Source organism: Stenella coeruleoalba, assembly GCF_951394435.1.
Source record: "Stenella coeruleoalba genome assembly, chromosome: 3".
Taxonomy (NCBI): Eukaryota; Metazoa; Chordata; class Mammalia; order Artiodactyla; family Delphinidae; genus Stenella; species Stenella coeruleoalba.
In genome coordinates this window covers 78,471,335-78,488,559 of record NC_137148.1, presented here as the reverse complement: position 1 = coordinate 78,488,559, position 17,225 = coordinate 78,471,335, and the positions used below count along the sequence as shown (strand labels likewise).

Sequence of the window (17,225 nt, the reverse complement as noted above, 5' to 3'; positions counted from 1 at the left end):
CACAAACTGGTTTATTTTTCTGTATTTTAAAGAGATTCTCTTAAAAGGGACAAAAAGACGTTTTCTCAATACATGAAGAAGAAGGAAGAAGAGGAGGAGAAGGAGGAAAAAAGGAATCTGTAGGTAAATTGAAAAGATATTAGAATTTAGAAGCTCTAAATCAGCTATAAAACAATGCACAATAGCCTCTCTAGTTACAAAGCTAAATAAAATTTTTAGAAACCTTAAATCCAAGAAATATAAATACCTGAGTAATATAACAATGGCACTATCAGAAAACAGAGGTGTCCAAATGACAAGATTCTGGGGAGTTTTTCACTCTTAAAATACATATGTTAATATATCTTATTTATTACTCAATTTAGGATCATTTAGACCTTAAGAAAATGAATAGAGTATATAGAGTATATTAATTTAGGACTAGATTTGGCTGTGAGTGACATAAAACCCAAAATATCCATGGTCAACAAGATGGAAATTTACTTGCCTTATGAAAATTTAGGAAGTCCAGGGCTAGACTTACAGTTCCAAAATCATAAGGAATTCCAGGATCCTTCTGTCCTGTTGTTTCTATCTTGTGGTTCAAGATGGTTGATCAAGTTCAGTCATATGTCCATATTCCACCTGATGAGAAAAAGAGAGAGCAGAGAAAGAAGGATGTCCTATCCCATTAAAGGACACTTCCTGTAAGTTGAACAGGTTTTTATTTCCGATTGGCCAGACTTTCGTCAAATGGTCCCACCACATTATAAGGGAGGCTAGCATCCATTTCTGGGTGGCCATGTGCCCAGCTAACACTAAGGGTGGGAAAGCTCTATTTCACAGGGAGAAGGGAAGAATAGATAAGGCACAACTCAGTCTTCACCACAACAGGAACTGCTTGTATCTTTAGAAAGCATCCTAGGTACATCAAAGCAAAATTTATCTACAAAGGATGTAAGCTTGGAAAAATGAAAATAAAAACATTTCCAAAAGATCACACTGGTAATAACTTTGCTCCTGTGTAAGACATTCTGGGACCATGGTAACTTACAGTTAGTTGGGAAGAGAGGGGAAGCTGCAACTCAGCAGAATTCCGCTGCCCAGGTCTTACTGGGGAGCTCGTATGTGCAATTACCCCAGCAACGGAAGCTGGCCTGACAAGAAGAGCCAACAGAGTCTGCAGCAGTGTCTAAAGGGTAGGCAAGATCATGCTGGATTCAGGTGAACACTGCTATGAGGAGATCCAGTTTGGCAGCTGGAGCACAGTAGAAACTGGCAGAATGTAGTGGTGGAGACATTTTGGAGCCAAAATGGTAGTAGGAATCCACTTAAGGGACTAAGCTTGACAGACAAAATTCTGTCCCCAGGAAGGTGGGACAATGATTTGATAGGGCACAAATCAAAAATTTAATCCAGGGGAAGTGGGCACACCACAGAAAGTGCTGGTTAAATGCACTAATTCGCCATTAGTACCAAGGAAAAAGGTGTCACTTAGAGTGAATCTGCTATCCTACCATTATCCTTGCTGATTTCTTTCTTCCTCCACTGTTGAATGGTCTGCTCCTGCAAGATTGTTATTTGAGATGTCTAAATATCACTTTCACCAACTTTATGAAATGTTATGTCTTTTGTAAGATTTGCCATTTTATTGGGCAATCAATTTGCCCTACATTTGTATTTTGACAGATATCAAGAATAGACAGACCGGTGCTGGCTAGTGCTAGATGCTAGCTAGTGTTTTGTGGAGAGAGATGGTTAAGTTTTCAAGTGCTTGGTTTATTAGAGAATATTTTTGTGAAGTGACATCAATGAACATTATGGCTGCAGCAACATGGATAGAACAGTGCAGAACTTAGATGTGAGTAGAATAGCCTATTACGTAAAGACAAGACAGAGGCTCCTGCCCATAGCTGACTCCCAGGAGGTAGAAAGCATATCTGGTTGGTATTGAAGGAGACTCTATCAGTGTCAGAACAAATTACCACAAACCCACCAGCTTAAAACAAAGCCCATTTACTGTCTAACAGTCTCCTTAGGTAAAAAATCTGAGCCCAGTGTGCCTCAACTGCATTCTCTGCTTAGGGTCTTAGAAGTCTGAAGTCAAGGTGTCAGCCAGCCTGGGATTGTATCTGGAGGCTCTGGGGGAGAATAAGCTTCCAGACTCATTCAAGTTGTTGGTGGAATTCAATTCTGTGCAATTTTTGGACAGAAGGCCATGCTTCCTTGCTGGCTTGTCAGCTAAGGGTTGTTCCAGCTTCTAAAGGTTGCCCCATTCTTCGACTTGTTGCTCCTCCATTTTCAAAGCCAGCAGCAGTGTGAAGAATCCTTCTCATGCTTTGAATCTCTTTGCCTTCCTCTTCTGCATTTAATGAGCATGGATTTTAAAGTATTTCAAAGGATATTGAATTCACCTAGAGTCCAGGATAATTTCCCTATTTTAAGGTCAGCTGATACATATCTTAATTGTATCTACAAAACCCCTTTTGCCATGTAACGTAATATAACCATAGTAATAAAACTAGGAGGTGAACATCATAGGGACCAAAATTCTGCTTACTACAGAGATATAGAAAGATTACCCTTATCACATGAAAGTTGATTTACTATCAACCAAATTAGGTTCTAGGACAGAAACCTGGAGGATTTTTGATGCCCATTATAAGTTGATAGTCAAGTAATAAAAGAATTAGATACAAATTCATACTCGTTATATATATGCATATAGCTTGAATAATTAGTCATCTGCATTTTTGTTTATTTCATTTTCTCTTTTTCCACCATTTCTCAGTGTTTTTACATAACCTTTACAATAACTATTTTAGTGATGCATATTACAGACTCTTCAAAATTTACTTGATAATCCACTAAAATTGAATGATTAAATTGTTTCCAATTTTCCACAGATATAATTTAGATAGATAGATATAGATAGATAGATAGATAAATATAGATATATTTAGATATACTAAAATAAACATCTGCCTGCTAATACATTTTCCCTTATTTTATTTTTATTCATCAACGTGGGTACTCATAGAGGAACTAATGGATAAAATGTCTGATGTCTTTGTTCTTGATCCCTGCTATGAATGAGAGCACTAATTTCACTGTAACCTTAACAGGGCTAAATATATTTTATTACTTGTTTGTTCCTGATTTAAGAGGTAAAATCTGTGCATTTTGATTTATATTTCTTTGAATATTAGTGACACTGCACACTTTGCCATTGCTCTCTTTACTAGATGTCTGAAATGCCTGATCAGGCCCTTCACTGCTTACTAGTCAGATCTCGACACCTCAGCCTCAGCATCAGCACCACTTCCTCAATGAAGCCCGGCTCCTGGTTTTATCATCCAGTCTCTCCCCATTACTCTCTCTGATCCCATTGTTTTATTTCTGTCATTGCACTTACCACTGTATAAAAGTATCTTGGCCATTTAACAAACCATTTTTATTATCTGTGTCTCCCTCTTGGAACTACAATTTTACCTCCATGAGAAGACCATATCTGTCCCACCTTCCAGACAGAAAAATAGTGCCTAGCACATTATAAATATTCAACAACTACTTTTTATTAACTGAATAAAACTTGAGATCTATGGAACTCTTTTGAAAAAAATTTACTCAATCATAATTACCAAAATTATTTTAATGACATTTCTTCATTTATGCCATATACATCTCTCCAGAAGAGTATTTCTAAGCTTTTGTTTTGTTTTTCTGAGTTCTTTCTTATAATAACTACTGGAATGGCTCAGTTCTGGGGGACCTCAAAAAAAAAGGTGAGATGGTGCTGTTTGAATGTCTGTGTCCTCATGAATGTGATTAGTGAAGAGATCTTACAGAAGAGATCCCACAAAACTCCCTAGCTTCTTCCCCCATGTGAGAACAGAGCAAAATGCCACCTTCTACGAATCAGGAAGCAGGTCCTCACCAGAAACTGAATCTACCAGGGCCTTGACCTTGGACTTGCCAGCCTCCAGAACTATGAGAAATAAATTTCTGTTGTTTCTAAAGCCATCCAATCTGTGGTATTTTGTTATAGTGGCTCAAATGCACAAAGACAGTTAGAGATGGGGGAGAATATTTTCAATGAGTCATATAAAGCATTTATTTTACTATTTTTAGTGTGTGAATGGCCTATGACAATAAGTGGCTCATTTTTTTGACTGGATGTTCTGGTATTTTTAAAAGATATTACTTTTGATTACAAATTGTATTTTTATTTGGATAACAGCAATTGTTCATATAGGACTAGTACACAGCCTAATAAGTATATTCATGCATTAAAGTTCTCTAAGGACTAAAGCTATTTTGTGAAATTTTTATGTGGCTTTACCAGCAAGTCATTTGAAATGTGTATTTTTTTTCTTACAGGTCTCTATTTCATTGGACCTAAAGTATTGCATGTTTATTCGTATAAAACAAATGCAGTGTTTCATGGCTAAGATTCAATCTCAGATTTCCATCCAGTGGAAAAATATTATATGTAATCAATTTACTATGGGTTATTTATTGTGATAAAATTCTTTGGAACCATAGTTATTATGTCTCCAATATACCCTAAGATTTTTCAGAGTTATGAAATGAGACCATGTGATGCCCCAAATATACATTTCAATGTCAGTTTAACAAATGACAAATTATAGGATGCCAATGATTTCCCTCTCTCCCCCTCAAATCTTTCTGTGTGTGGGTGTGTGTGCACACGCACACACACACACACACACCAGTGTCCAGATATTTCTGGGCTTTGATAGGATACTTGCTGCTCCCTTAATAGAATCAAATCCGATACCACATGAAGAGGGGCAAGTAGGGTTTATAGTTCAAACTGCTGGTCTGCTGAGATTACCTATTCCAACCCCAAAGGATATGGGTTTGATGTTATTCAGAATGTACAGAGTTCCTTGTGTATGATGGCAGAAGTAGTATCCATTCAGGGAAAAATCTTTCCAGGTACTCCAAGCTAGAGATGATTAAAGCAAGTTATAAAACAAAAATATCTAATTGGGTATATATGTTTCCCTTGTTATTCCTAGACCTTTAGTGAGCTCCTATTTAAATGTTCTAGCTACCTTGCTACATGAAGACTCTCCCACGACAGTAAACAATGGGAATCACCAGCATCCATTCTGCTGACTCAGAGGCATGCAGCTCCAAACCAATTTGGGTCAATGGCATGCGTGAAGAGGGTTTCACAGACCTTCTAGAAAAGAGAAGCTTCTCTCTCTCTTGCTGGACATTAATAAGAGAACATCTAAACTCAGTGGCCACTGGTAGCCTTCTTGCAATCGTAAGAAGGGGAACCCATGATAATATGAAGTTGATCCTGAAGGTAACAGAGTGGAGGAAGAAGATCAACCTGGATACTTGAAATGACATAATTTCACTTCCTATTATATCATGTCTGAAACCTTCTCAACTTCTGGACTTCCAGTTAAAATGGGGAAAAAAACACATTTTTAACCACTTTTAGTTGCAGTTTTCACTCACTTTCAACCTAAAATATGTAAATGATACACCAACCATAGTGGACATAAGGGGCAATAACGGTTTTCTTATAGGTTAAGCAGAGATTCAATGTTGTCGTTGCTCACCCACCTAGCCACAGTGTAAACAATAATATTCACAGTGACCCTCACATAGAATAAATCCTTAAATAACCAAGACAAATTAATTTTTGTAGAGTGTAATATTTTGGACTCTATTTTTTAACCCATAGGTTCAGTAACTTAATTTTTAAAGAAGGTGTAGTTGGTATTGAAAGGAAATAATGCTTGATATTCCAAGCAAATGTTTACCTCTGGTGGTGCCAGTGGGTTAGAGACCCCCATGGGTAAAAAAGCCACCTTAATTCACCTGGGTAGGCTATTGAATGACTCAGTTGCTACAAGCTAAAATATCAAAGGGTAAGCAACAGAGAAAGATCTTTAAACGTGTGTGTGTGTGTGTGTGTGTGTGTGTGTGTGTGTCTGTGTTTTATTTTAATGTCAATCAAGCAAAAAGGACAACATTGCACAGATGGGGAGAGAGGGTGGGAAACAGGAAGAAAAACTATCTCTGATGTTCAAATGTTGTTCTTTCTCTCACTTAGGGAAGCAACAATGTTGAGAAGGAAATATTCAAATAAGTGCAGAGACCCTTTACAAGTAGCTGGAATGAGCACAAAGAAAAAAGATTCTAAAACTCTATTTTTGGCATCAAGTGCAAAAAAAAAAAAAAAAGTTTAGCTGAAGTTCAAATTCATAACCTAACATAATAACACCCTTAAAAAGAAATAGTGTGATGAATATGCACCCTAAACTAGAAACAATTTTAAGTGCCTGAACTGTTTTATAGTTTTATAGTAGGAATGTTGCTTGCACCTGAAATCAAGCTAAAGAACCAGCTTCTAATTGGGAAAACATTTTAAACACAATTCAGTTGTATAGGTATTAGAGGTCTAGGCAAATAACTTTAATATTCTGCATGCTGGGCTATCTAATAGAGTCTTGTTAAATTGAAAAAGGAAAGCCTACAAAATAAAGTTCTAAATAAGAATTCAAAATATTGCTTAAAATGCATCTTTTCAGCTTAGATCAAAAGTACCCCTTTTCCTTATTTTGAAGCAGCTTTATGTATGTATGTCATCCAGGATAGGCGAGAGAAAGCAAGGAGAGTGATACTGGTGTTCACGTCAGCAGAATAGGGTTCATCAAGGCTGAATGAATTCATTATTTATTTAACTCAAATCCCAAATCTCCATGGCCACATCTTCAGCTTCTTCTGGCTCTCAGTGTTTCATTTTTCAACTATATATGTTAAGGAAAACATTGTCTACAACTAGTTTTAGAGACTACAAGAAATAATAAATATTATAGTTCCCTTATTAGGTAATAAGCAGAAAATAAAATTAAAATAATGAAATAACATAGACAAACATGCTGATAAAAATTTGAAGGAGATCACAAAACCTGAAAGGAGTACCTGCGTAAGTTGTTTAGCTGTTGGCAGAGCCACGAAGAGAGAAAGAAGGAAATAAAGTGCTACTGTTCTGAGATGTCATTGGTTTCTCCCTAATCCTCAAGATTTAGTTAAAATAAGCTACACCATCAGTGAACAGCCAGACACCCCCATATGCCATTTCAAGTGTCTGATCTTATCTTAGTTCATGCAATTATAATCCTTTGTCTACCTACTGTTACAAAGTTTCCTAATCAGTCTGGCTGCCTCCAGTCTCTCTTCTTCCATCTCTATACTATTCAGATGATCTATCTAAAATGCGTGTCACTCACCTACTTTTAAAACTGCAGTGACTTTCATTGTCAGGCGCTTTAGAATGTAATACCACATTCTCTGCTATCTTCCCTTACCTAACTTCTTCAGCTTCATCTCCTATCACTACTTGGTCACACTTAATATTTCATAAATTCCAAATTAAGTGCAAATCCCCACGTTTGACCATCTTTTATGCCACTTAACAATGCTGGCCATGCCTACCCAACACTTGGCCCTAACTCTTCCTGGAAAACTTTTGGATGCTTCTATAGATGCTTCAAAATTCATTCATGTGTCACAGTTTTTCTGATGCCCTCTTTAGCAAATCCTGCGAGATAAGATTTAAGCCTCTCTCAGACAAAAAATGAAACAACTAACATTTATAGCCTTTATAACCTATAGAAGATACTATATATGCTAAATTCTAGGTTGCACACAGCATTTACATGTTAAATATGTATAGTCATATATTTCAATGTAAAAACGTATCACCATTAGGCTGTCACTAGAGTTAATTATATGGTCCATTGATGGTTGAAATAAAGCTCTATTAATTTTTTGTGATGTTTATAATGTCTTGAACAATTTACCACAATATAAAGGTACTTGAATCAAAACACTTGCATTGTATAAAGTGATAAGACTATTAATTATTGAGATCAGAATAACAGAATATTAAGTTCTTGAAAGAATCTTCAAGATCATCTCCTATAATCCTTTCTTTAACTGAGGTGCAGAGAGGTGAAATGAAATGCCCAAGATTATGCAGTCAGTTAAAAGCAAAGTCAACAACAGAATTCTCATTTTCTGAACCTTATTCTGCCTTATTCATCTGGGGTCTGGGATACATCTGATCATATAACCTTCCTCCAAATGCCATCTTGGACCACATTGCCCAGCTCCTTATTCCTACTCCTTTCTTAAATCTTCCTTAGCTTTCTCTCAATGAGGAATGCCAGTGGTCATATGTGCGTGAGTTTATCTCTGGGTTTTCTATCCTCTTCCATCAATGTATATTTCTGTTTTTGTGCCAATACCATACTGTCTTGATTACTGTAGCTTTGTAGTATAGTCTGAAGTCAGGGAGTCTGATTCCGCCAGCTCCGTTTTTCTTTCTCAAGATTGCTTTGGTTATTCGGGTCTTTTTTGTTTCCATACAAATGGTGACATTTTTTGTTCTAGTTCTGTGAAAAATGCCATTGGTCGTTTGGTAGGGATTGCACTGAATCTGTAGATGCTTTGGGTAGTATATTCATTTTCACAATATTGATTCTTCCAATCCAAGAACACGGTATATCTCTCCAACTGTTTCTATCATCTTTAATTTCTTTCATCAGTGTCTTATAGTTTTCTTCATACAGGCCTTTTGTCTCCTTAGTAGGTTTATTCCTAGGTATTTTATTCTTTTTGTTGCAATGGTAAATGGGAGGGTTTCCTTAATTACTCTTTCAGATTTTTCATCATTAGTGTATAGGAATGCAAGAGATTTTTGTGCATTAATTTTGTATTCTGCTACTACACAAAATTCATTGATTAGCTCTAGTAGTTTTCTGGTGGCATCTTTAGGATTCTCTATGTATAGTATGTCACCTGCAAACAGTGACAGTTTTACTTCTTCTTTTTGCACTTGGATTCCTTTTATTTCTTTTTCTTCTCTGCTGTAGCTAAAACTTCTAAAACTATGTTGAATCATAGTGGTGACAGTTGGCAACCTTGTCTTATTCCTGATCTTAGTGGAAATGCTTTCAGTTTTTCACCATTGAGAACGATGTTGGCTGTGGGTCTGTCATATAGGCATTTATTATGTTGAAGTAAGTTCCCCCTATGCCTACTTTCTAGAGGGTTTTTATCATAAATGGGTGTTGAATTTTGTCAGAAGCTTTTTCTGCACTATTGAGATGATCATAAGTTTTTCCTCTTTTAATTTGTTAGTATGGTTTATCACATTGATTGATTTGCGTATGTTGAAGAATCCTTGCATCCCTGGGATAAACTCCACTTGATCATGGTGTATGATCCTTTTAATGTGCTGTTGGATTCTGTTTGCTAGTATTTTGTTGAGGATTTTTGCATCTATGTTCATCAGTGCTATTGGCTTGTAGTTTTCTTTTTTTGTGACATCTTTGTCTGGTTTTGGTATCAGGATGATGCTGGCCTCGTAGAATGAGTTTGGGAGTGTTCCTCCCTCTGCTATATTCTGGAAGAGTTTGAGAAGGATAGGTGTTAGCTCTTCTCTAAATGTTTGATAGAATTCACCTGTGAAACCACCAGGCGCTGGGCTTTTGTTTGTTGGAAGATTTTTAATCAGTTTCATTTTCAGTGCTTATGATTGGTCCGTTTATATTTTCTATTTCTTCCTGTTTCAGTCTTGGAAGGTTGTGCTTTTCTAAGAATTTGTCCATTTCTTCCAGGTTGTCCATTTTCTTAGCATATAGTTCCTTGTAGTAATCTCTCATAATCATTTTTATTTCTGGTGTCAGTTGTTACTTATCCTTTTTCATTTCTAATTCTACTGATTTGAGTGTTCTCCCTTTTTTTCTTGATGAGTCTGGCTAATGGTTTATCAATTTTGTTTATCTTCTCAAAGAACCAGCTTTTAGTCTATCAATCTTTGCTATCGTTTCCTTCATTTCTTTTTCATTTATTTCTGATCTGATCTATATGATTTTTTCCCTTCTGCTAACTTGGGGTTTTTTTGTTCTTCTTTCTCTAATTGCTTTAGGTGTAAAGTTAGGTTGTTTATTTGAGATATTTATTGTTTCTTGAGGTATGATTGTATTGCTATAAACTTCCCTCTTAGAACTGCTTTTGCTGCATCCCACAGGTTTTGGGTCATCGTGTTTTCATTGTCATTTATTTCTGGGTATTTTTTGATTTCCTCTTTGATTTCTTCAGTGATCTCTTGGTTATTTAGTAGTGTATTGTTTAGCCTCTATGTGTTTTTACTTTTTACAGTTTTTTTCCCTTAATTGATTACTAGTCTCATAGCATTGTGGTTGGAAAAGATACCTGATATGATTTCAACTTTCTAAATTTACCAAGGTTTGATTTGTGACCCAAGATATGATCTATCCTGGAGAATGTTCCATGAGCACTTGAGAAGAAAGTGTATTCTGTTGTTTTTGGGTGGGATGTGTTATGAATATCAATTAAGTCCATCTTGTTTAATGTGTCATTTAAAGCTTGTGTTTCCTTATTTATTTTCATTTTGGATGATCTGTCCATTGGTCAAAGTGGGGTGTTAAAGTCCCCTATTATTACTGTGTTACTCTTGATTTCATCTTTTATTGATGTTAGCATTTCAGGTGCTCCTATGTTGAGTGCATAAATATTTACAATAGCTATATCTTCTCTTGGATTGATCCCTTGATCACTATGTAGTGTCCTTCTCTGTCTCTTGTAACAGTCTTTATTTTAAAGCCCATTTTGTCTGATATGAGAATTGCTACTCCAGCTTTCTTTTGATTTCCATTTGCATGGAATATCTTTTTCCATCCCCTCCCTTTCAGTCTCTTTGTGTCCCTAGGTCTGAAGTGGGTCTCTTGTAGACAGCATATATATGGGTCTTGTTTTTGTATCCATTCAGTCAGTCTATGTCTTTTGGTTGAAGCATTCAATCCATTTACATTTAAGGTAGTTATCAATATGTATGTTCCTATTACCATTTTCTTAATTGTTTGGGGTTTATATTGTAGGTCTTCTCCTTCTCTTGTGTTTTCTCCTTAGAGAAGTTCCTTTAGCATTTGTTGTTGAGCTGGTTTGGTGGTGCTGAATTCTCTTAGCTTTTGCTTGTCTGTTAAGGTTTTAATTTTACCATCGAATCTGAATGAGATCCTTGCTGGGTAGAGTAATCTTGGTTGTAGGTTTTTCCCTTTCATCACTTTAAATATGTCCTGTCACTCCCTTCTGGCTTGTAGAGTTTCTTCTGAAAAATCAGCTGTTAACCTTATAGGATTCCCTTGTATATTATTTGTTGTTTTTCCCTTGCTGCTTTTAATATTTTTTCTTTGTATTTAATTTTTGATAGTTTGATTAATATGTGTCTTGGTGTGTTTCTCCTTGCATTTTTCCTTATAGGACTCTCTGAGCTTCCTGGACTTGATTGACTATTTCCTTTCCCGTATTAGGGAAATTTTCAACTATAATCTCTTCAAATATTTTCTCAGTCTTTCTTTTTCTCTTCTTTTTCTGGAACCCCTATAATTCAAATGTTGTTGTGTTTAATGTTGTCCCAGAGGTCTCTGAGACTATCCTCAATTCTTTTCATTCTTTATTCTTTCTTCTGCTCTGTGGTAGTTATTTCTACTATTTTATCTTCCAGATCACTTATCCATTCTTCTGCCTCAGTTATTCTGCTACTGATTCCTTCTAGAGAATGTTTAATTTCATTTATTGTGTTGTTCATCATTGTTTGTTTGCTCCTTAGTTCTTCTAGGTCCTTGTTAAACATTTCTTGTATTTTCTCCATTCTATTTCCAAGATTTTGGATCATCTTTACTATCATTACTCTGCATTCTTTTTCAGGTAGAGTGCCTATTTCCTCTTCATTTGTTTGGTCTGGTGGGTTTTACCTTTCTCCTTCATCTGCTGTGTGTTTCTCTGTCTTCTCATTTTGCTTAACTTACTGTGTTTGGGGTCTCCTTTTTGCAGGCTGCAGGTTCATAGTTCCCGTTGTTTATGGTGTCTGCCCCCAGTGGCTAAGGTTGGTTCAGTGGGTTGTGTAGGCTTCCTGGTGGAGGGGACTGGTGCCTGTGTTCTGGTGAATGAGGCTGGATCTTGTCTTTCTGGTGGGCAGGACCACGTCCACTGCTGTGTTTTGGGGTGTCTGTGACCTTATTATGATTTTAGGCAGCCTCTCTGTTAATGGGTGGGGTTGTGTTCCTTTATTGCTACTTGTTTGGCATAGCGTGTCCAGCACTGTAGCTCGCTGGTCATTGAGTGGATCTGGGTCTTCTCGTTGAGATGGAGATCTCTGGGAGAGCTTTTGCCTTTTGATATTATGTGGGGCTGGGAGGTCTCTGGTGGACCAGTGTCCTGAACTCAGCTCTCCCACCTCAGAGGTTCAGGCCTCACACCTGGTCGGAGCTTCAAGACCCTGTCAGCCACACAGCTCAGAAGAAAAGTGAGAAAAAAGAAAGAAAAAAAGAAAAGAAAAGAAAGTTTTTAAAATAAAAAAATTATTAAAAAGAAAAATAAAAGAAGGAAGAGAGCAACTAAACCAAGAAACAAATCCACCAATGATAATAAGTGCTAAAAACTACACTAAGATAAACATATAAATCAGAAACTAGTCAGTCGCATATAGCAAACCCCAAGTCTACAGTTGCTCCCAAAATCCACCGCCTCAATTTTGGGATGATTCATTGCCTATTCAGGTATTCCACAGATGCAGGGTACATCAGGTTGATTGTGGAGATTTAATCCACTGCTCCTGAGGCTGCTGGGAGAAATTTCCCTTTCTCTTCTTTGTTCGCACAGGTCCTGAGATTCAGCTTTGGATTTGGTTCCGCCTCTGTGTGTAGGTCACCTGAGGGCATCTGTTCCCCACCCAGACAGGACAGGGTTAAAGGAGCAGCTGATTCGGGGCCTCTGGCTCACTCAGGCCGTGGGGAGAGAGGGGTACAGAATGCGGGGCGAGCCTACGGCGGCAGAGGCCAACATGACGTTGAATCAGCCCGAGGTGCGCCATGTGTTCTCCTGGGGAAGTTGTCCCTGGATCACGGGACCCTGGCAGTGGCAGGCTCCCGGTAGGGGAGGTGTGGATAGTGACCTGTGCTCGCATACAGGCTTCTTGGTGGCTGCAGCAGCAGCCTTAGCGTTTCATGCCCGTCTCTGACATCTGCACTGATAGCGGTGGCTCGCTCCCATCTCTGGAGCTTGTTTAGGCGGTGCTCTGAATCCCCTCTCCTCGCGCACCCCAAAACAATGGTCTCTTGCCTCTTAGGCAGTTCCAGACTTTTCCCCGGACTCCGTCCCAGCTAAGTGTGGCGCACTGGCCCCCCCAGGTTGTGTTCACACAGCCAACCTCAGTCCTTTCACTGGGATCTGACCTCCAAAGCTGGAGCCTCAGCTCCCAGCCCCTGCCTGCCCCGGCAGGTGAGCAGACAAGCCTCTCAGGCTGGTGAGTGCTGGGGCACCAATCCTCTGTGCAGGAATCTCTCTGCTTTGCCCTCTGCACCCCTGTTGCTGCTCTCTCTTCCATGGCTCTGAAGCTTCCCCCCCCCCCGCCCACCCCCTGTTTCCACCAGTGAAGTGGCTTCCTAGTGTGTGGAAACTTTTCCTCCTTCACAGCTCCCTCCCCGAGGTACAGGTCCCGTCTCTATTCTTTTGTCTCTGTTTTTAATTTTTTCTTTTGCCCTCCCCAGGTATGCGGGGAGTTTCCTGCCTTTTGGGAAGTCTGAGGTCTTCTGCCAGCGTTCAGCAGGTGTTCTGTAGGAGTTGTTCCACATGTAGATGTAGTTTTGATGTATTTGTGGGGAGGAAGGTGATCTCCACGTCTTACTCCTCCACCATCTTGAAGGTCCCCCTGTGTTAGGCTTTTTAAAGAAAGTCTTAATGGCTCATATATGACAGTATTATGTACTTTCAATCATTGAAGAGAGGTAGAGATAAAAACTAAAATCCTGTAGAGACCCCATTTTTAGAATATCATAAAAGAAATCAAGCCGAAGAAATTCTTAAGCATGTGAAGCCTACAAATAATAGTCGTCATATATTAACATGGCTGAAATAAAGATATATGTAAAAAATAAATCAGCAGTACTTTATCCATCTGCCACCTATTTGCTTTTTGGATGCCCACAGCTTGGATAGAGATCATAGAAAAGGAAGTCAGGCAGAAGCAAGAAAGGCTGGCAAATAGAGAACTCATCCCAACTGATTATCAGATGAAGAAACAAACCTAGCACTAAAAGTAAGTTAACAGTATATTGGTCAAATAAATCTTTCTTAAATAAGGCACTACAGTAAAGACAAAGGACAAAGTAGCAACTGTTCAGGAAATGAGACCAGTGAGACTCAGAGCCCTTCCTCATGATTACATACCAGCTTGCATGGACAGTACCTTCTCATTACATGTTCACGTGAGTAACATACATACGGGCAAGCTGAAAAGTCGTGACCAAGGGATGGCTTGCTAAATGGAGCAGCAAGATGAACTGTTCACTAAAGGTCTGTAAACACTTCTAAAAACAGGGTGATATGAAAGCCCCTCAGGTCCTTTCCATATCACTAGGTAACCTTTCTAGGAAGCAGACAGAATTAACAGTCTGCAACAGTTTTCTATTGTCCTTAGCTGCACAACCACATGTCCCTTTTGTAGAAGGTAAAACATATAGAGGTAAGAGAAAATGAAACCTCCAAAGAATTCCTTGATCAGAGTCTCATTGTTGGAAGATTCTAACAACTTGCTTTCTATGTTTCTATGAGTTAATAAAAATAAACCCGCCAGCTATGCTCCAACTGAGGCAAGAAAACAGTGATTTCATGTCACATGAAACCAGACTCAATGAGTCACATGATGTCACCATGGCCCCACTAATTCTTCTGGAAGTTCTAAAAACGTGTTTCTAATATGGTACCCAGGAAAGCAGTTGGCTTCCTACAGCAGTGGGCTGTAGAAAGCCCCTCTCTCTACCCATAAAAGCAAATGAACCACGCAAGGACCTTCCAAGGAACTGGACCTTGACAGAGAGTTGAGAGCATCATGGATAATATCAAAGTGGGACTTAACATTACCTTGGATTGGGAATACATCAAAATTAGACCTATGTGAGAGAAGAAAGGAAATTCTTAATTTTAGAAAGCACTAAAACAATAGCTCTCCACTGTGGAAGCCACTGGGAAGAAGTTTCAAAGGGCACATGCTGATGACCCCTCTCCCCCTGCTTGCCTTACTCTTCATGCTCACTTTGAGAAGCACTGTACAGAGGCATTATAATGAGAGAAAAAGAAAACATCCAGAAAACACAGAGCCATTTTTAAAATCCTGGACAAGGAGCAATAGAGCTTTACAACATGGATTTAAATTGTGAGGAATAATACTTAGTTCATATTCTTTGAGCAGGGATTCAAATTCTATCCCAACATTTAAAAGTATATAATGTTTTCAACTGGTGGGTGGTTCTGGAAAAGAGTCTGACAAGGTAATGACTATTGAGTAACAAATGCAGGCGTGCATTCACGCCATCTACATCTCCTCTCTCCAGACCACAGGGAGAAAGGTCCCTCCCAGCTCAAGACTCAACCTTCCTTGGCTAATCTAAAGTTCAGTTCTTCCTTTTTGCTCTCCTAATCCTTTTAACATTGCTGTTGGCTTTCTTTATAGGTTAGAATTATTTTTAAAATATCTTTCATGCTTCAAAAACAAACAAACAAAAATCCCTAGTTACTTGTGTTTCCCTGTAGCTACTTAAATGTCTCTTCTTCCCTTCACATCTAAGCTTCCTGAAAGAAGCCTACACACCATCTGCTCTTTTTCTCACCTCTCATTTATTGCTTAAACTATAATAATTAGGCTTCCACCCCTAAAACTATCTTTAAGAATACAGCAAATATCTCCCCACTGCCAATATCAACAAATTCTTTCAATCCCTTTATTATTTGACGTCTCTGCTATATTTGGTACTACTTCCCACTTATTTTTCTTAACTTCTTTCTCTAATATTATCCATCCTAAAAGCGGCTCCTACCAGTGACTCCTTACAGGTTATGTTTATAAAATACCTATTACAAAATACAACAGTGAGGTTAAAAATACAAGATTTCTATCAGTTTGTTCCTCGACCTGTAATGAACTACTAAGGAATGGACAGATCAACCTGGCCTAACACCCAAATGTGCCATTTCATACCTCTTCCTGGAATGCCCTTCTTCACTTGTCAGCTGTTGGTGTTTGAGCAGGTAAATACACAATTTCCCTTACTCCCCTGTCTGAATTGGGAAACGATTTGAGAGGCAGACGCAATAGCCAGGCAGGTGAACAAATATATCATTCCTCATAATGCTGCTCTAGACATATGGCTTAGGTCAACAGCAACAGCAGGCTTGCTTCCCCTGAATTAGTTATACCATTGGTACAGGGGGATAATCCCAGCCCACACTCTTAGGAGAAGCACCCGATCTACTGAGCCTCCCTCACAACAAAGGGAAAATGAAATTGTATTCTTCTTCCTGGTAAGCAGACAACCAAAGGGAAGAGAAAACAGTGACACACAAATACTGACCCTTCTGTCAAACACATCAATCAGTTATTCATTTCTTCTTGCAGAGCTGAAGTGAACAAGGATATGTAGAAAGGAGTGGGTGTGACTATACTAAAGCCTTGGCATAGCATGGTGCTTAAGAGCACATGCTCTAGAACAGCATTACCTGGATTTGAATCTCAGCTATATTAATTAGCAGCAATATTAGTTTAGGCACATTCCTTAATTTTCCTGTGCTTCAATTTCCTTTTATCTGAACTGGGCAATTGATAGCACTAAGTTTATAAGAGTGAAAGAAGGATTAAAGACTCAGTATTCGTAGAGTACTTAGAACAGTGCCCAGTATATAGTATTATGTGAACATTTTAACGCTGGGAAACCTACAGGTTCCTAAGAAGGTGCATTTATATTACTCAGGTATTTTAAACGTGTACCTAGAAGATAATGTGCATCTTTATATAGCTTTTATTTCTTTATATATCAGTCTCTCATAATAAATTATGAGTATTTTGAAGTCAGGTGCTTGGTTTTCTTCACCTTTGTGTCTACTGCTCCTAGCACACCATGCACTCAGTTATTTATTGAATTAATGAATATATTAATTTCAAATGGTCTATTATTTTGCGGTGGAGTACACAGGTTAAGGAAATCACTTTCTTCAAAAGACTGATAAAAACTTGATTTACGCCTTCAAAAAGTACTTCAGTTGTGCCAAATTTATAGATTGTCATTGCTCTTAATGGAAATCAAGTCCTGCTAATAGAGCATTTCACAAAAGAA

At 38.2% G+C, this 17,225-nt stretch overlaps 1 long non-coding RNA gene across 1 annotated transcript in view; it reads right to left on the bottom strand.

The window, feature by feature from the left end:
• Positions 1-510: 510 nt before the first annotated feature.
• LOC307184397 overlaps positions 511-17,225 on the bottom strand; it is a 202,367-nt gene continuing 185,652 nt past the window's right edge. Inside the window, exon 4 of the long non-coding RNA XR_013827719.1 lies at positions 511-624. This is a non-coding gene — a long non-coding RNA (uncharacterized lncRNA). The remainder of the gene's footprint in view (positions 625-17,225) is intronic.